Below are 14,213 nucleotides of genomic sequence, written 5' to 3' on the forward strand. Positions count from 1 at the left end.
TTAAAATGATTAGTATACATAATAAATATTTTTTATTTTTATTATTTTACAATTAGGTATTTGTACAATACGTAGCTCAATAAGCAGATGTGATATTATTACGTAACAATAGTTTTTTTTTTTTTAGAAATCACTCTCTGGTGATACTTAGCTAGCAACTAGAGTCTAGACTCTAGATGTTTGTTTTTTTTTTTAAATTTATAAAAACAAATCACGGTACCAGTTCCTTAATATACATAATAATATGTGATACAATTATAATATTGTTAATAATAATTAATTAGAAACTCTTAGTGAACTTCAATTATAAAACAAACGAATTAAAAAGTTTAAGTTGGTGATTATTAAACTAATAACACAAAAATTAAAAATCATAAAATAAGAATTCAAATAATACTACGAATATGGAAAACAATAACTTAATATTTCCCTAATTAATAGTAATATGACAATATGAATGAAAATGGTAACCGAACTCACGAGATATGGTTGTCATTATAACTGAAGATAGGGAATAGAATATAAGATAAATTAATGAAAACGTAATATACCTATATTAATATTAATTATAAATATTACTACGAATATAGTACTTATAATCAATAGCAATACCTATACAAAGTGATTTGTTTGTTACAAATTATAATGATATAAATTGAAATAATATTATATTGATTTTATTGCCTATTTAAAAGTTGAAAAGGAGACAAATTTAGTAATTAAATTATTATTAATTTATACAGTTGGATCATTTGGAGGTTAAACCACTTAAAAATAAAAATCATTACCACAATGAAGATTTTTGTGTTTTATCATGTTGGGTATAATTGGTGAAGTAAGAGGTACAGTATAAATAATTATGAGTTACGTTTGTGAATTGTGCAAATGTATACAATACGTACAGTATTTTATATGTGCATATGTGTTCCGTCATATACTATAGATAGTTTTTTACAAATATTGTATAAAACATAGGTAGTGAACTAAAAATTTTGTAAAATTATTTATTAGCATAGGCTATAGGACAAACTAAATAAATTAATTAAAACAACTATACTTATGCTCTTGCCTCTATTATAATATTTACTCAATCTATTAAAAATTAGAACAATTATATCAGATATTTGTTGCTACAATAATATAGAAAGATTTTTGAAAACGGCCAATTTATGAATCTAAAATGGGTGATATATTTTTAATGATAAATTAATTATACAAATTTACATTGGTGATCGAAATAGGGCACTGATCGAAAATAATTATTTCAAAATAGCTATAAAAAAGGGGAAAGATTTATTTTTATCAAAAATGGTCTTGCTTACATACGTATACTGAAATTCTTTTATTATATGTACATTGAATCAAGTTTTTACTTATTTGGTGAAGTTTCCAGGAGTCAGGTATCCAGATAAATTGAATACGTCAAAAGAAGACCCTACTCAAAAAAGTGTAGGAATAAGTTGAATTCTGTGTAAAATATTTACCATGCATTAAAATAAATAAACAACATTGCTATAAACTGCCAAATTCAGTGGACATTTATTAACCAAAATACTTTTAAGTTTAGATCGCAAAACTCAAGCCTTAATGTAGAAAGGTCAACAATAAAAATCCCTGATAACGGAAATGCACAAGAACCTAAGTTAAATGGTGTGGTATAATAAAGTTGATAACAATTTTGTATTACTTTTTCCATATTCGCTTGGATGAGTGTTTTGAACTCAAATTCAATTCGAATTTAGTTAGATAAATTCTAAATGTACAATTACGTATGAGTCTAATCTGTGGGAGGATTGGCACGCAAGGTGAGGCTGTGACTATGTCGATAGAACTGTAATCTATACTCTAAAGTCATATTTGGATATCACACGTTTTTGTTAATATATACATAAATAAACAAGTTATTTGGGTGAACAGTGAACTAGTTTAGTAAGACCCACAGACCCGATAAATATAATAATGTGTGTTAGTATATTGTGCATGGGAGGAGCTAAATTCTTATTATTATCATTATTATAATTATTATTATCTTTAATGTAAATAAGCTTAATCATCCCCACAATCATTATAATAATCGGCGATTACAGATAATAAATTTTTAGTTGACGTCTGTACGTCTATTACACCTATAAATAATATTCTTACTCAGACCTGTTTAATTAACATTTCTTGTGACAATTTGAGTTTGTAATAATATCTTTGTATGATTTAAATAGGTAAGGTATTTCCATTGTTTTTAAAAGTAGGTAAGTCATTTAAGTAGTTCCATTTCAATGAATATACTTTGGGGGGGGGGATTTAAGTAATAAATATAATATATAATACTATTAAATTATTATTGTATATATACGTATCTATATAATATATTACTATAATAATATACATATAAACATTTTTAACGATGTGTATTGATATGTAAGAAGAAAGTCCATTTACCGCGTATTTTTTTTCATAAGAATTGAGATTATTAAACGTTTGAATGTACTAAAGCCTAAATGTATTAAATTAATTAACTTGTGGACTATTAAGTACGTTTTATAATAATTCGAGTAGTTTAACACAGAATTGAAACATAAGTTAAAAATAATATTTGCAAAATAGGTTTTAATTTAAAACAGTTACCTTGAAAAATTTGATGTTCGTAGTATCCATTTGTTTACGTCCTAATGAAAATAATAAAATCTATCATCAATAACATAACCTTAAGTCATCAATGTGTACAACTTTATTACTCAGCCAACTTAAATGTATTATTTATTGTGTATACTTCTTATATTATTGGATATATAAGCACTACAGCACATGATATTCTTAAAAGGTAAGAAAATTAAAACAGAATGGCTATATTGCAAAAAAAAATAATTAATTTCCATGGAAGAAAAACGACCAATATAAAATTGTATTGACATTTGGATTTGGTATACACAATTTCCAAGTACAATAAAAACACTCAAATCACGTATAATATTACGATCACGTAATCACGTAATTTATTGTTTAAAATAGGAAAAACGAATTTCCCCGAACTTTTGGTACTGTGTGCAGGTATAACATTTTGAAAACGATCATGGACGACAATATTAAATTGCATTACGCACGACCAACGTCATACGCCCTCGAAGAAACACTATAGGTAATTATCATAATGTAGGTATACATTATAATATAGTATTGTACACGATGACCTGTGTCTTATCCTTATTATAATATTATGTTAGTATAATATATACCATTGAAGAATCGTTTCAAACCCTTATTATATAATATCAATTTCGTATTGGATCGAAAGGAATAGTGGTTACTGGTTACTAGCTAGTCAGGATAATGATAACGGGTTTATCAAAGACATTATAATAGTATTATAATATTTGCGACGATCAAATAAAAACCGCAGGTATGACATTATTATCTAAATAATAATAGTATATCACTATTAATATTTAATCCAATACAGGTACTAAGTTCGGCAACACAAACAGATTTGACAGAACTATTTTGCGATGAACCTCGCTGTTTGACGATTAATTAATATTAATCAAACGGTTTCAAACGCGAACAACGGAGACGATGGCGATCAAGCTTACACGCGGTGAGTCGAATATACTAATATATTATATGCGTAAGCTCTAATGATTTTATCAACACTTTAAAAAATATATAATAATGAACGTCAGATAGTTTTAATTTTATTTCGGAAAACCATGACAACAAAAATGCAACTACTAAATTATTATTACCTGTTTTAACATATTGTGATAGACATTAAATAATTTTTCATGATAAAATCAATATCATAAACATTGAAGTAATATTATTTTAAACCATTTTTTTTTTTTTTTTAATTGTCTTAGATAATTACTCTGATTCATATAAGTATACATACATAAAAGTATGAAACATAGTAATATACGGATCTCATAAAATCATATTATGTTATAATAAATTATTTTAAATATTATACATATAGATTCAATTTTAATAATAAAACGCAAATGCACTATCGTTTAAGATAAAAGCAACTGGCGAATTTTAGAGAGTAGAGATATGAAAAACATAAATATGTGTGACGTGAAATTGCAAACCAAGTGTACGAAAGTATATTAATTGGACACCCAATTAATGAAGCAATCAATATCACTATATGGGTGTGACATGGGTACATTGTAATATATTATAAGCAATATATGTTCGTTCAATGTAGATGCGAATACTGGTTTGTGAAATACAGTTCTGTAGTTCAGACTCTGTTCGGTTACAATTTAATGTTTATTATACACGATATTGTGGTTGTTGCGATATCAAATGTTATATTTCACGTTTAGAACATCGTATTGTCAGTGGAAGTTTCTTGTATAAATTTCTCATAATATTTAATATTATTATTACTCGAAATATAATGTACTGATGGATAATGGCGATGAAACAACGAATTATCTATGGATACAAATAATACAAAGTAGAAACGTTAATTTATTTCGTGGTGATTGTTATGATAGATAGAAAAAAATATTAGTATCAAAAATTAAAAGCAATGGTGTAAAAACACGTCGGCCAATATTAGGTTAATAATAATTTAATACAGTAAGTTCCCGTTACAACGAACTCCAAGGGACCGAATTTTTTTTTCGTTATAACGAAAATTTTGTTGTAACGAAATAGCTTTTGTATGTGGCTTTTCGGTAGGGGATCCTATAACTTTCGTTATAACGGGATTTTTCGTTGTATCGGTATTCGTTGTAACGGGAACTTACTGTATCTGTTTATTATGCTACTATAGATATATTATAGTAAAAAGTTGAATTAATAAGAAACGTAAAAACCCAGAATGCGGACTAAATGTTTATATTGGATTATTATTGTTTTCGTTATCGGCTAGTTTTTAAATGTAATAAACGTATAGATCGTCAATCTACATAATATAGCCTGCAGTTCCCATACGGTCAGTATACTTTCAACATCGATATCGACCATTTCAAAATTTAAAATTTAGTGTTGTAGTTTGAAACCTCTTGTATGAAGTATACACCGATCACTTCAGTGGATGTAGAGTTCGTTTTCTATATTAAATGTTAAGTATTCTATCAGACAATAGAGCCAGTTTCACTACTTACTTAAATTCAAGAAAAATACACGGTAGTTAATTCTTTTTTTTTAATTTAAATTAATTTTTTATTAATTTGAACTAGTTCATGTTAATTTTTGGTCATGCTTTTTTTTGCTTTTTTAAAAAAATAAATATACTTTTTTTTGCTTTTTTAAAACAATCGTGTGCTTTTTTAGTTGCTTATTATGTTTTAAAATCTAAGCCCTATTAATAAGTAATAACATATATATTAAAATACTGTGTTTTAATTGGGAGCACCATACTTTGATACGGACAGGGGCCACCTGGAAGATCCCGATTTCCCGATAGGCCTATCCCGGTGTTTCCGAATTGCAGACAAAGTGACAAAAACTATGTGAGTTGCGGACGAAACCTAAAATGGTAACATATGAATTGCGGACACAAAAAATATAAAATACTAATTGCGGACAAATGTCCAATTATTATTATTATAATAAATGTTGCAGCACCTATTCAAGTGAGTGTTGAAATCAGTAGAATATTATTATTAATAGGCTGTTTCAAAAAAAAATTTTGCCACAAAATTAAAACTTAATAATATAATATAATAACGTTAAATTATTTAACAAAATTTTAAAAATAACGATTGCTCTTTTGTAGAACTAAGAACACACATATTTTTAAGCTCACCTACCAATTTTTTGGTTGCTTGTACTAAGTCCTGAAAAGTGGCGAAGGGAAATATTTGTATCTGAAACTCAAGTGGTTTTTATTAAAAAAAGCTCTGTACGCAATTAATATGATGACAGCGAAACTGGTGCCCGCAATTCTTTTGTTATAATACTGACCTGAATAATTCGTCCTCAACTAGTATGTGTCCGCCTATCCACCCCTATAGTACCTATTATATATTATTATATAGGTGGTAGGGCAAACGTAAACAACAATTTTAATCTATTATGAACATGTCGTTATGATATTTTTTTTGAAAAAAGAAACAAATAAATTTTCAACGGCTAAATATGTTATAAACATATCTTGAAACTAAAAAACTAATCATAGTTTACTATTAAAACATTCGGATATATAAAAAAGAATTGTATACCAGATCGGTAATAGAAATTTTGAAAATAAAAATATCTCTTAATACATTATTTTGGGATTTAAATTCCTAATAAAATAATTTGTTAAAACTTTTAACTGTATCGTTGATTGCAAATTGCTTCACATTATTCTCTGTAAAATTAAAACGTTAACACTCCAAAACGTTTAAGTTTGCGTTTGACAGTGACGAAGACAACATAATAATTATTATACAAGCTTCGTATTTGCTTAGCAAAGTAAATATTTTGAACATTCTGGGTTTTTATTTAACTAAAAGCGTATACGCATGTCGTATACCCATGTTGTAAATACTAAATATTAATATATTTATTACATGTCGAGTAATGGTTTGAAATATTGAAGTGACATATAATAAATGTATATATATTATATATGATTAAACGTATTAATGTCTAACCCATATAACACAAAATTATTATGTTTTTATCTACAGCCTATAGTGATATTTTTGAACTTTTAGCTTTTACAATTTTTTTTAAATCTTAAATCTTCGAAATTTTATAACATTGCGTCGTAATACTCATCATTATTCATTATAAATAGTAACGATTACTTATCTAATAAGTTTTGCGGTTTATGTGCTGACTATATATTGGTATTCCTTCGATTTTTATGACCAAACTCTCAAAAGAAAAAACCGCAAAGTTTCTTATGCACTAATAGAGTTTTAGTAAATATCTCCAGACTAAAGCCATTCATTCAAAATTAAATAGATTTTTTTTTAAGACATTTATAAGTGCTAAACTTAAGCAGCTGCTAATTGAAAACTCAGAAAATATATGTTCCACAAAATCGATTTATATTGTAATAAATAGTTTTGGACATGAGTGTCGTTTTATATAATGTAACATTTTATCTACTATTTGTTATTTTATTTTAAAAATAAAATAAATAATTAGTTTTTTTATGTGGGTACCTATTTTTCAAAATTTTATTAATTTATCTAAAATTACAACAAAACATAGGTGTTTTGAATAATACCGTACTTCGTTGAACCTAATTTGTTCTTAGTTTAATACCGTATTATCTTTGATTCCAAAATTTATATGGAAAAGTTTAGATTTTATTAGGATAGTAAAATAATTTAAGACTTATTCGTAAAAAATATAACCATAGGCTTGTATACTTATTCCGTGTTTTTTCTTTTATACGTAATAACTAATAATAATGTATCAAACTCATAATAAATATTTAATTACAACAACTACATTATAAACATTATAATTTATAAGTATTTATTATATTATTAGTTAAAAGCAATCGATGGTAAATTTAAGATATTAAATACAAAAAGTAAAACAATAGGTATATACGGGGTACAATAGGTATTAGGTACGTATATATACCAAAATAAAGGATGAAAAAAATAATATTTTAAATAGTAATTTAATTTTAACAAGTAAAAAACACAGAAGAACAATAGGTTTATGAACGAATAATATAGAAATAATTAAATTCTATTCTTGTATTATAATTTTTATCTTGCAACAATTTATCCAGCCAGGTAATAACTATGAATATTATATTAAGTATTCACTGTTGAAATAACATCCTATAGAATTTTGATTATAAATAAATTCATTAATTTTATCGAGAACAATGTCAAATCATTTTAAATATTTGTAGACAAACAAATTCTACGACAGTTTTATCCAATTTTCTATGCTTGTTATAACAACAATTTACTTTATATCTCATAGTTTATAAAATCAAAAACCATTATATTTTGTGTTACTGTAAATTCTAGGACCAATTTTATTATAGTTACTATTTGTATAGCGAAATATATATTATTATGTATTAATACATAATTATGCTATTTCAAAAACCTAAGCTGTTTGTTTATTTTTTTTTATCTTTTAAGTTACAAGTACAGGAATGAAAACTTTACTAGCTATAATTAACACATTTTTTTCAATGGTGACTTATGTCTTAAGTACAATTTTCTTTAAGTATTTTACTATTGTTTTCTTGTATATCAGTTTAAATCAAACTAAACTTACTAAACACTTGTCATTTTTAAACTTATAAGTAATACACCATTATGATTATATTAATGACAATATTATCATAGTGTACTTATAATACATTAATTGGGCATTTATTTGTAGTGGAATATTATATTATAAACTATGAAATAGTAGTAGACAATTAATAATAACATTTGTTATTTGTATTAAAAAATTATGAGCTATTCTTGATAAATATTCATCAAATGATAATATCAAAATATATAATATATTTAATATTTATATATCAGGATATACGTTATCAAAAATAAGAATTTAAATTCTACATTTTCTAATCTCTTTTTATTTAATTATAAAAATTAATTATTGTATATTTGTACATTAAACAAACCATTCTTAAACCAGTATTCGTAACGAAAAGGTTTGATGCTTGATATAACTAAGGTATACTAAAAATTTGGCAGGTTGTAAACTTCGCTCAAGATTTTATCTATGTTAAGAAGATATAATGGAAACTGAGTTTGTAACACTTATAATCATATTTTTATATGAAATTTATAATTTAAATTTATGACGGATAACTTCAGTTAATTTTCTTTCCAAACACATTAGACGCTCGTTTTTCTTTAAATTATTATATTTTCCTAATATACGCAAAAGTTTCTTAATGTTTATAAATAGATCCACTCAAATTGGTTAATTCTATTTTTATAAATATTTCTTATTAAATAAAAAAAAATGGTATGTATTAAATATATAATTTACATACTTTGTTATACAAATTTAATATAACAATAAATATTAAAATATACTACATATAGGTATATGATTAATACAAAATTATAAATATTGATCTGCAATATTATTTTCATATTATAATGTTTTTAAAAATACTTTGCTTGTTTAAACTGTAAATGTCTTCTGTTCTTCGTCAAAATTTAAAATTTCCGATAATTTTTAAACCATCGTGATTTTAATTTTTATTAAATAATAAGTCTAGTTTGCATGAACGCTAGTATTAAGATACACGGTTTCCTGTTTCTTCACCGTTCTTATTGCACACAATAACGAGCGTACACTCATCACGTTCTTCGCGATAAAGACGAAAGTTTCTATTTCTGCGCGTAACAATGCGGATTGAAATATTCTACATTGATAATATTGATATTGCAGATATTGGATTTGGTTTCGGGCGCAGTTTACATTAGACCTTTTTAATCTCGATAATAATCTGAACGCTGTTTACAAAAAAAGAGGTCATTTGGGTGCAGTTTACGTATGCCCAACAAATCTGTACGACGACCAATTAACGTAGTTGTAAAATCGATAGATTTATCGTTCCGCTCAGAATCTAAAACAGCACGTCTTACCTACGTATGGCTCGTGTGAGAAGGCAATTTAAGGCGTTGCAACACAATACAGGGTGATTCATTTAATACTTATAGTTTCAAAAAACACTTGTTTTCAAAAATATTGTTTAATATAATATTATTTGGTTACAAAGATTAATTAATATTTTAACTACCAATTTAATATTAATTTTAAATTGAAAAATAAATAGTGTCTGACGATACAACTATACTCAAAAGTTAAATCACATTTGACAGTTGTTTTTTCTGGATGTCAATTGAAGGGAAGTAAAAAATGACATCGTAAAATTAACTATGTTTACACCCTTAAAACTTTGTTGATATGAACACAAAATATTCATTCTTGAATCATTTTATAGTAGTTAACATAAAAATTGAGGATCAATACAAATTATAAATATTCATAGTTATATTCTCCTCTCTACCATCCACTTCAAATTCCGTTTAACCCTATTTATTTAGGTTAGGCTGAATGTGATAATAGCAGTGTATATACGTTGGACCTGTATAGGATATTATTTACATATCGTTTTGTTGTGATGGGCTTGCACATTCTGTGTTTTTTCTAGGATTGAGTACTAAATTACCAACTTGATAGTTAATTATACTTATTAAGTAACACTAATCATAAAAATTTGATTTTATATGATACAAGAAAACTATTTTTTAACAATATAATTTTGGTTTATTTAGTTATTTAACTATTAAATATTAATTGATATATATATATATATTATAACTAATATTAAATATATCTGTGTGTAAGTGTTACTATTATTATTATTATTTTTTTTTTGCCTAAGTCCTTAGTTATCATACATTCATTATGTTATAAATTATAACAGAACATTCATAAAATAATAATGAATATAATAATAATAAATTAGATTTTTTTCTAATTAAAACTTTTTAATGCATTTTCAACAGTATTAAATTAAGTAGTATTTTCTTGACATAATTATAAATATACTTAATTAATTTTATGACCTAAAAATCTTGAATCATATTTGATGTTATTATAATTATATTATAACAGTAATAATCTTTTATTAGAGTTTAAACTCTAATATTTTATGTATGTTCATGTTCATAATAATATTAAATGGTAACAACTAAATTTATAAATAAAACAGTTTAACATTTTATAGTATATCGACTAGGTATATCGGATTCTGTTTTACATATTTTTATATGTAAATTCAATTTACATCTATACATATTTTTCATTTTACACAAAATAAACACCGATATCTAAACCAAATTTTAATCAAACGTCGGTAACTGAGTCATAGATTTAATAATATGCGAGAATGCGAGATAGTGTTGTTTTTTAACAACCATTAACCGAATAAGTCTCTAATAAATTGAAGATCAATGTAACGCGGCACAAGAAACAACTATTAAAACATTTTCATTAATTTTCTTATCAGCTTACTGTAACCATGATTCAATTGTATACTAGGTATTCCTATTTATAGTGATATTACAAAATATGACACAATAAATAATACAATTAAAATTAATTATTACCACTAATTACTGAAAAAAATAATTACTTAGGTATTATTAATTATTATTATTAATATGTTATTTTCATTATCTAAAATCTAAACAAACGTGCAATGTAGCGGTACAGATTGCGTTTACTATTTCCAATATTTTAATTGATCAATGGTTAATTTTAAATATATTAACTTGTTATGCGATTTTAAATGGTAATCATTGTCATTGTGTGTGTAATAAACTAGTAACCTCTCTCATATGACTCATGTGATAGTTTTATAGTATCATACTCATACAATATAATTATTGTTTTGATAATATTATATTATTCAGAACTATGGACTGAATTTAATTTCTGGTTAAAATGAATTGAAAATTTAAGTTTTCTTAATTTGTAATATGTTATAATAACAAAACTCAAATTAAACATTTTTGGTCCTTTAAAGACACTATAATATACAACATAATTATCCAAAACTCACAAAACCTAACAAGCTGTTAAGATATGATATTAGCCATTAGGTATAATAATCATTGTATATTTTACATAATACTTTTATCTTGTCTTGTGATCTTCTCTAGCTGTAATGACTGTTGCTATTTATAGTTTCATTGATGAAAAGTTTATTTGTCGAGTTTGATTTGCCAATACCATTTAGTTTAATTAAATAATTATGATACAAATTTGATTTATGTAGTTATACGATTTTATTTCAGTCTGAATAATAATTACAGGTAGGTAATAATAACAATTATTTACAATAACTACTGGTAGAGAATTTAGGAACAACGACGTATATCACATTTATTTAAAATTACATTACCGTTTAGAAACGTATAATTATTCATTATTATTTAGTCATAAATCTTATTTTTAACTTTCAGGATTATTCATTCCAACCGTTTTTCTTATATTTTAATTTTGGATTTGAAGTTCATATATATACATATGTTAAAGAAGACGTATATCCTTTAATTATTAATTATTGTTAAAGCCTGTCGTTTTCATCTTTGCGAAGCATAGTATAAGAAAATTAGTCCAATTACAATATTAAAAGAGGCGTACAATGATTTAAATTTACAATCTAGATGTTGGTTTAAACTTTAAGCCATTGTTTAGCTTGCCTTATTTACCATCACTTCTGGTTTCTGATGAATTTTTTAAAACAATAGCAACTTGTCCGGATGAAAAACCATTTTCATCTTTTGCTGATAACATATAAGATAAATGAAGAACTTATTGATAACTGAATAACTTCGTATTATTAAAAAAAATAATAATAATAAATCGAATTACTTATATAATTTTTTATAAATGGATCAAAAAACGTATATCGAATAACATGGTTTTTTAATATCAATTAATATGTAATTGTCAGAATATATCATTCAAGTGTATGCAATTTTCAGCTATCTATAATAAGTCAAAATTATCTTTTAAACAATAAATTGTAGGTAGATAAAATACGTGGGGTACTTGGAGTATTTAAATTTTAAAAATTATTATTATGAATGGTAAGTGCGCGATTTTTAATGATGCTCGTAAAATTAACACGTGGGATTGATATCAATTATAATATAAGTAGAATGAATGGGTGTTCTATTTAATCGGTTCTCCAAATTTTTCTCTATTAGGTAATAAGTTCTGTGAATTACAGGTAAAAATTGTATTCGATATACTTACAGATGATTTAGAGAGTTAAAATTTCGTATACAACGTTTACAACATTTTTACTGTGAATGAGTATATCTTGTGATGAATTACTTTTAATATTTTAAAATATACTAATAAAGATAATAAAACACGTCAAATTATTGTAATAATAAAATACATCTATTGGGGGTTGATTTTCCGTTTTTATAATTTCCTATTGAACAAAAACTCAAGGATCGTACCAGTATATTGTAGTTTTACTACAATTACACGTTGTTCAACATTGACACATTAGGTAATTTTCTATTTATAGCCAAAACTTTTAACATATTTTAGGTTCTTATAATACTCAACACTAAAAAGTTAAAATTAATAAAAAATAAATAAATCATAACCTCATAACCATATAATAACCCCAAAAATAAGTCTTGAAAATGTAAGTGCGTAGTGGTATAGTATTAGCCAAAGACCTTCACCCACATGGCCGATGGGTTAGTATTATTGTGATAATAATCGTAATAAAAATATTAATAATAATTCACCACGCAATTAAATAGTTTAATTAATGAATAATAATATATAAACATTATGTAGTGTTTTTTCTGCACTTTTAGACTTAGTTCGTAGAACTAAAGTCCATATTACGTTATACACGCCAATATGGTAATATTTTCGCAAATATAATAATAATAATAATTATTATTATTATTATTATTACATTATGGTCACCGTTAAACTGATGCTGCGCTATTTTTTTTTTTTTTTGACGCAAACGTGTACAATGTGCATAATATAATATAATATAATATCATCTAATTAGTATTTGATCGTAGGTATATAACAATAATAATTAAAATAATGTAGTTCGAAGTGAAACTGTTCAAATATAACTACTATAGAAAATCATCTAGATACTACAACAATATTAGATTGTAATGAATATAAACTTTTCATAGCATGTGAGTTATATGACCAGCATGGCAATAGTTATGATTGATAAAGTCGGTACTACTTATAAAAGCTATCCAACGATACTATTATACTATTGTTATCATCAATTCAAAAATTCTTCTGTCCAAATGTTTGCAGTATTATCTCCTATGCATAAGTCCTGACTATCGTTATTTAGGTATTAATAATCGTCATATTATTATAATTTATAAAAGCTAGTGATTTATTAAATACTATATAAATTTTATTGTAGATACTGGCCATAAACTGTTAATAATATATATATTTTATTTATCTATTTTAAATTTTAATGGTTCACTTCTCTTTTTTATTATTCACACTTCTTGATTTGAGTATAGGTAGCTGTTTCTGCAAGTCGATAATTATTTATAAACATCACGTCAAATTAGGACTATAGGTAAACGTTAACTCATCGTTATGTTTATTATAACATATTTTGTCCTGAGAAATACGGTTTCAAATTCGGACAATCTATAAATCTATAACCTTCACTTCCCCGCATGATTTTAAGTGGGAATTGAAAACGATGGATCAAATTAAGTCAAAACGTACAA

At 25.0% G+C, this 14,213-nt stretch overlaps 1 long non-coding RNA gene across 1 annotated transcript; it reads left to right on the plus strand.

Moving 5' to 3' along the window:
* The first annotated feature begins 2,685 nt into the window (after positions 1-2,685).
* On the plus strand, positions 2,686-3,664 carry LOC126551165 (uncharacterized). The gene is made up of 3 exons (XR_007605038.1): positions 2,686-3,133; positions 3,219-3,394; positions 3,455-3,664. It is a non-coding gene; the product is annotated as an uncharacterized LOC126551165 (long non-coding RNA).
* The last annotated feature ends 10,549 nt before the right edge of the window (positions 3,665-14,213 follow it).

The sequence above is a fragment of the Aphis gossypii genome, chromosome 3, assembly GCF_020184175.1.
Source record: "Aphis gossypii isolate Hap1 chromosome 3, ASM2018417v2, whole genome shotgun sequence".
In the NCBI taxonomy this organism is placed as follows: domain Eukaryota; kingdom Metazoa; phylum Arthropoda; class Insecta; order Hemiptera; family Aphididae; genus Aphis; species Aphis gossypii.